The 6,521-nt window shown below is 56.6% G+C and overlaps 1 protein-coding gene across 3 annotated transcripts in view; it reads left to right on the forward strand.

The window, feature by feature from the left end:
- The window catches only part of LOC128690609 (protein white), a 34,744-nt gene that overhangs the window by 21,670 nt on the left and 6,553 nt on the right, over positions 1 to 6,521 (forward strand). The window lies entirely within an intron of this gene.

The raw sequence follows: 6,521 nt of genomic DNA on the forward strand, positions 1-6,521 counted from the left end.
TATGGTGAGAGCTCCTCAGGCAGTAGTGTTCAGACTGGCGAGAGCTCCTCAGGCAGTAGTGTTCAGGCTGGCGAGAGCTCCTCAGGCAGTAATGTTCAGACTGGAGAGAGCTCCTCAGGCAGAAGTGTTCAGACTGGCGAGAGCTCCTCAGGCAGTAGTGTTCAGGCTGGCGAGAGCTCCTCAGGCAGTAGTGTTCAGACTGGCGAGAGCTCCTCAGGCAGTAGTGTTCAAGCTCGCGAGAGCTCCTCAGGCAGTAGTGTTCAGACTGGCGAGAGCTCCTCAGGCAGTAGTGTTCAGACTGGCGAGAGCTCCTCAGGCAGTAGTGTTCAGACTGACGAGAGCTCCTCAGGCAGTAGTGTTCAGACTGGCGAGAGCTCCTCAGGCAGTAGTGTTCAGGCTGGCGAGAGCTCCTCAGGCAGTAGTGTTCAGACTGGCGAGAGCTCCTCAGGCAGTAGTGTTCAGGCTCGCGAGAGCTCCTCAGGCAGTAGTGTTCAGACTGGCGAGAGCTCCTCAGGCAGTAGTGTTCAGACTGGCGAGAGCTCCTCAGGCAGTAGTGTTCAGGCTCGCGAGAGCTCCTCAGGCAGTAGTGTTCAGACTCGCGAGAGCTCCTCAGGCAGTAGTGTTCAGACTGGCGAGAGCTCCTCAGGCAGTAGTGTTCAGGCTCGCGAGAGCTCCTCAGGCAGTAGTGTTCAGACTAGCGAGAGCTCCTCAGGCAGTAGTGTTCAGACTGGCGAGAGCTCCTCAGGCAGTAGTGTTCAGACTGGCGAGAGCTCCTCAGGCAGTAGTGTTTAGACTGGCGAGAGGTCCTCAGGCAGTAGTGTTCAGGCTCGCGAGAGTTCCTCAGGCAGTAGTGTTCAGACTGGTGAGAGCTCCTCAGGCAGTAGTGTTCAGACTGGTGAGAGCTCCTCAGGCAGTAGTGTTCAGGCTCGCGAGAGTTCCTCAGGCAGTAGTGTTCAGACTGGCGAGAGCTCCTCAGGCAGTAGTGTTCAGACTGGTGAGAGCTCCTCAGGCAGTAGTGTTCAGACTGGCGAGAGCTCCTCAGGCAGTAGTGTTCAGACTGGCGAGAGTTCCTCAGGCAGTAGTGTTCAGACTGGCGAGAGCTCCTCAGGCAGTAGTGTTCACGCTGGCGAGAGCTCCTCAGGCAGTAATGTTCAGACTGGCGAGAGCTCCTCAGGCAGTAGTGTTCAGACTGGCGAGAGCTCCTCAGGCAGTAGTGTTCAGGCTGGCGAGAGCTCCTCAGGCAGTAGTGTTCAGACTGGCGAGAGCTCCTCAGGCAGTAGTGTTCAGGCTCGCGAGAGCTCCTCAGGCAGTAGTGTTCAGACTGGCTAGAGCTCATCAGGCAGTAGTGTTCAGACTGGCGAGAGCTCCTCAGGCAGTAGTGTTCAGACTGGCGAGAGCTCCTCAGGCAGTAGTGTTCAGACTGCTTCAGGCAGAAGTGTTCAGACTGGCGAGAGCTCCTCAGGCAGTAGTGTTCAGGCTGGCGAGAGCTCCTCAGGCAGTAGTGTTCAGACTGGCGAGAGCTCCTCAGGCAGTAGTGTTCAGGCTGGCGAGAGCTCCTCAGGCAGTAGTGTTCAGACTGGCGAGAGCTCCTCAGGCAGTATTGTTCAGACTGGCGAGAGCTCCTCAGGCAGTAGTGTTCAGGCTCGCGAGAGCTCCTCAGGCAGTAGTGTTCAGACTGGCGAGAGCTCCTCAGGCAGTAGTGTTCAGACTGGCGAGAGCTCTTCAGGCAGTAGTGTTCAGGCTCGCGAGAGCTCCTCAGGCAGTAGTGTTCAGACTGGCGAGAACTCCTCAGGCAGTAGTGTTCAGACTGGCGAGAGCTTCTCAGGCAGTAGTGTTTAGACTGGCGAGAGCTCCTCAGGCAGTAGTGTTCAGGCTCGCGAGAGTTCCTCAGGCAGTAGTGTTCAGACTGGTGAGAGCTCCTCAGGCAGTAGTCTTCAGACTGGTGAGAGCTCCTCAGGCAGTAGTGTTCAGGCTCGCGAGAGTTCCTCAGGCAGTAGTGTTCAGACTGGTGAGAGCTCCTCAGGCAGTAGTGTTCAGACTGGTGAGAGCTCCTCAGGCAGTAGTGTTCAGACTGGCGAGAGGTCCTCAGGCAGTAGTGTTCAGACTGGCGAGAGTTCCTCAGGCAGTAGTGTTCAGACTGGCGAGAGCTCCTCAGGCAGTAGTGTTCAGACTGGCGAGAGCTCCTCAGGCAGTAGTGTTCAGACTGGCGAGAGCTCCTCAGGCAGTAGTGTTCAGACTGGCGAGAGCTCCTCAGGCAGTAGTGTTCAGACTGGCGAGAGCTCCTCAGGCAGTAGTGTTCAGACTGGTGAGAGCTCCTCAGGCAGTAGTGTTCAGACTGGCGAGAGCTCCTCAGGCAGTAGTGTTCAGACTAGCGAGAGCTCCTCAGGCAATAGTGTTCAGACTGGCGAGAGCTCCTCAGGCAGTAGTGTTCAGACTGGCGAGAGCTCCTCAGGCAGTAGTGCTCAGGCTCGCGAGAGTTCCTCAGGCAGTAGTGTTCAGACTGGCGAGAGCTCCTCAGGCAGTAGTGTTCAGGCTCGTGAGAGCTCCTCAGGCAGTAATGTTCAGACTGGCGAGAGCTCCTCAGGCAGTAGTGTTCAGACTGGCGAGAGCTCCTCAGGCAGTAGTGTTCAGACTGGCGAGAGCTCCTCAGTCAGTAGTGTTCAGACTCGCGAGAGCTCCTCAGGCAGTAGTGTTCAGACTGGCGAGAGCTCCTCAGGCAGTAGTGTTCAGACTGGCGAGAGCTCCTCAGGCAGTAGTGTTCAGGCTCGCGAGAGCTCCTCAGGCAGTAGTGTTCAGGCTGGCGAGAGCTCCTCAGGCAGTAGTGTTCACGCTCGCGAGAGCTCCTCAGGCAGTAGTGTTCAGGCTCGCGAGAGCTCCTCAGGCAGTAGTGTTCAGGTTCGCGAGAGCTCATCAGGCAGTAGTGTTCAGGCTTGTGAGAGCTCAGGCAGTAGTGTTCAGACTGGCCAGAGCTCCTCAGGCAGTAGTGTTCAGACTGGCGAGAGCTCCTCAGGCAGTAGTGTTCAGGCTTGTGAGAGCTCCTCAGGCAGTAGTGTTCAGGCTTGTGAGAGCTCCTCAGGCAGTAGTGTTCAGACTGGCGAGAGCTCCTCAGGCAGTAGTGTTCAGGCTCGCGAGAGCTCCTCAGGCAGTAATGTTCAGACTGGCAAGAGCTCCTCAGGCAGTAGTGTTCAGGCTCGTGAGAGCTCCTCAGGCAGTAGTGTTCAGACTGGCGAGAGCTCCTCAGGCAGTAGTGTTTAGACTGGCGAGAGCTCCTCAGGCAGTAGTGTTTAGACTGGCGAGAGCTCCTCAGGCAGTAGTGTTTAGACTGGCGAGAGCTCCTCAGGCAGTAGTGTTTAGACTGGCGAGAGCTCCTCAGGTAGTAGTGTTCAGGCTCGCGAGAGCTCCTCAGGCAGTAGTGTTCAGACTGGCGAGAGCTCCTCAGGCAGTAGTGGTCAGACTGGCGAGAGTTCCTCAGGCAGTAGTGTTCAGACTGGCGAGAGCTCCTCAGGCAGTAGTGTTCAGACTGGCGAGAGCTCCTCAGGCAGTAGTGTTCAGACTGGCGAGAGCTCCTCAGGCAGTAGTGTTCAGACTGGCGAGAGCTCCTCAGGCAATAGTGTTCAGACTGGCGAGAGCTCCTCAGGCAGTAGTGTTCAGACTGGCGAGAGCTCCTCAGGCAGTAGTGTTCAGGCTCGCGAGAGTTCCTCAGGCAGTAGTGTTCAGACTGGCGAGAGCTCCTCAGGCAGTAGTGTTCAGGCTCGTGAGAGCTCCTCAGGCAGTAATGTTCAGACTGGCGAGAGCTCCTCAGGCAGTAGTGTTCAGACTGGCGTGAGCTCCTCAGGCAGTAGTGTTCAGACTGGCGAGAGCTCCTCAGTCAGTAGTGTTCAGACTCGCGAGAGCTCCTCAGGCAGTAGTGTTCAGACTGGCGAGAGCTCCTCAGGCAGTAGTGTTCAGACTGGCGAGAGCTCCTCAGGCAGTAGTGTTCAGACTGGCGAGAGCTCCTCAGGCAGTAGTGTTCAGGCTGGCGAGAGCTCCTCAGGCAGTAGTGTTCACGCTCGCGAGAGCTCCTCAGGCAGTAGTGTTCAGGCTCGCGAGAGCTCCTCAGGCAGTAGTGTTCAGGTTCGCGAGAGCTCATCAGGCAGTAGTGTTCAGGCTTGTGAGAGCTCAGGCAGTAGTGTTCAGACTGGCCAGAGCTCCTCAGGCAGTAGTGTTCAGGCTCACGAGAGCTCCTCAGGCAGTAATGTTCAGACTGGCGAGAGCTCCTCAGGCAGTAGTGTTCAGGCTCGCGAGAGCTCCTCAGGCAGTAGTGTTCAGACTGGCGAGAGCTCCTCAGGCAGTAGTGTTTAGACTGGCGAGAGCTCCTCAGGCAGTAGTGTTTAGTCTGGCGAGAGCTCCTCAGGCAGTAGTGTTTAGACTGGCGAGAGCTCCTCAGGCAGTAGTGTTTAGACTGGCGAGAGCTCCTCAGGTAGTAGTGTTCAGGCTCGCGAGAGCTCCTCAAGCAGTAGTGTTCAGACTGGCGAGAGCTCCTCAGGCAGTAGTGTTCAGACTGGCGAGAGCTCCTCAGGCAGTAGTGTTCAGACTGACGAGAGCTTCTCAGGCAGTAGTGTTCAGACTGGCGAGAGCTCCTCAGGCAGTAGTGTTCAGGCTCGCGAGAGCTCCTCAAGCAGTAATGTTCAGACTGGCGAGAGCTCCTCAGGCAGTAGTGTTCAGGCTCGCGAGAGCTCCTCAGGCAGTAGTGTTCAGACTGGCGAGAGCTCCTCAGGCAGTAGTGTTTAGACTGGCGAGAGCTCCTCAGGCAGTAGTGTTTAGAGTGGCGAGAGCTCCTCAGGCAGTAGTGTTTAGACTGGTGAGAGCTCCTCAGGAAGTAGTGTTCAGGTTCGCGAGAGCTCCTCAGGCAGTAGTGTTCAGACTGGCGAGAGCTCCTCAGGCAGTAGTGTTCAGACTGACGAGAGCTCCTCAGGCAGTAGTGTTCAGACTGGCGAGAGCTCCTCAAGCAGTAGTGTTCAGGCTCGCGAAAGCTCCTCAGGCAGTAGTGTTCAGACTGGCGAGAGCTCCTCAGGCAGTAGTGTTTAGACTTGCGAGAGCTCCTCAGGCAGTAGTGTTCAGACTGGCTAGAGCTCCTCAGGCAGTAGTGTTCAGAGTGGCGAGAGTTCCTCAGGCAGTAGTGTTCAGGCTTGTGAGAGCTCCTCAGGCAGTAGTGTTCAGACTGGCGAGAGCTCCTCAGGCAGTAGTGTTTAGACTGGCGAGAGCTCCTCAGGTAGTAGTGTTCAGGCTCGCGAGAGCTCCTCAGGCAGTAGTGTTCAGACTGGCGAGAGCTCCTCAGGCAGTAGTGTTCAGACTGGCGAGAGCTCCTCAGGCAGTAGTGTTCAGACTGACGAGAGCTTCTCAGGCAGTAGTGTTCAGACTGGCGAGAGCTCCTCAGGCAGTAGTGTTCAGGCTCGCGAGAGCTCCTCAAGCAGTAATGTTCAGACTGGCGAGAGCTCCTCAGGCAGTAGTGTTCAGGCTCGCGAGAGCTCCTCAGGCAGTAGTGTTCAGACTGGCGAGAGCTCCTCAGGCAGTAGTGTTTAGACTGGCGAGAGCTCCTCAGGCAGTAGTGTTTAGACTGGCGAGAGCTCCTCAGGCAGTAGTGTTTAGACTGGCGAGAGCTCCTCAGGAAGTAGTGTTCAGGTTCGCGAGAGCTCCTCAGGCAGTAGTGTTCAGACTGGCGAGAGCTCCTCAGGCAGTAGTGTTCAGACTGACGAGAGCTCCTCAGGCAGTAGTGTTCAGACTGGCGAGAGCTCCTCAAGCAGTAGTGTTCAGGCTCGCGAAAGCTCCTCAGGCAGTAGTGTTCAGACTGGCGAGAGCTCCTCAGGCAGTAGTGTTTAGACTGGCGAGAGCTCCTCAGGCAGTAGTGTTCAGACTGGCTAGAGCTCCTCAGGCAGTAGTGTTCAGAGTGGCGAGAGTTCCTCAGGCAGTAGTGTTCAGGCTTGTGAGAGCTCCTCAGGCAGTAGTGTTCAGACTGGCGAGAGCTCCTCAGGCAGTAGTGTTTAGACTGGCGAGAGCTCCTCAGGTAGTAGTGTTCAGGCTCGCGAGAGCTCCTCAGGCAGTAGTGTTCAGACTGGCGAGAGCTCCTCAGGCAGTAGTGTTCAGACTGGCGAGAGCTCCTCAGGCAGTAGTGTTCAGACTGACGAGAGCTTCTCAGGCAGTAGTGTTCAGACTGGCGAGAGCTCCTCAGGCAGTAGTGTTCAGGCTCGCGAGAGCTCCTCAAGCAGTAATGTTCAGACTGGCGAGAGCTCCTCAGGCAGTAGTGTTCAGGCTCGCGAGAGCTCCTCAGGCAGTAGTGTTCAGACTGGCGAGAGCTCCTCAGGCAGTAGTGTTTAGACTGGCGAGAGCTCCTCAGGCAGTAGTGTTTAGACTGGCGAGAGCTCCTCAGGCAGTAGTGTTTAGACTGGCGAGAGCTCCTCAGGAAGTAGTGTTCAGGTTCGCGAGAGCTCCTCAGGCAGTAGTGTTCAGACTGGCGAGACCTCCTCAGGCAGTAGTGTTCAGAC

Source organism: Cherax quadricarinatus, chromosome 29 (genome assembly GCF_038502225.1).
Source record: "Cherax quadricarinatus isolate ZL_2023a chromosome 29, ASM3850222v1, whole genome shotgun sequence".
NCBI classification, from domain to species: domain Eukaryota; kingdom Metazoa; phylum Arthropoda; class Malacostraca; order Decapoda; family Parastacidae; genus Cherax; species Cherax quadricarinatus.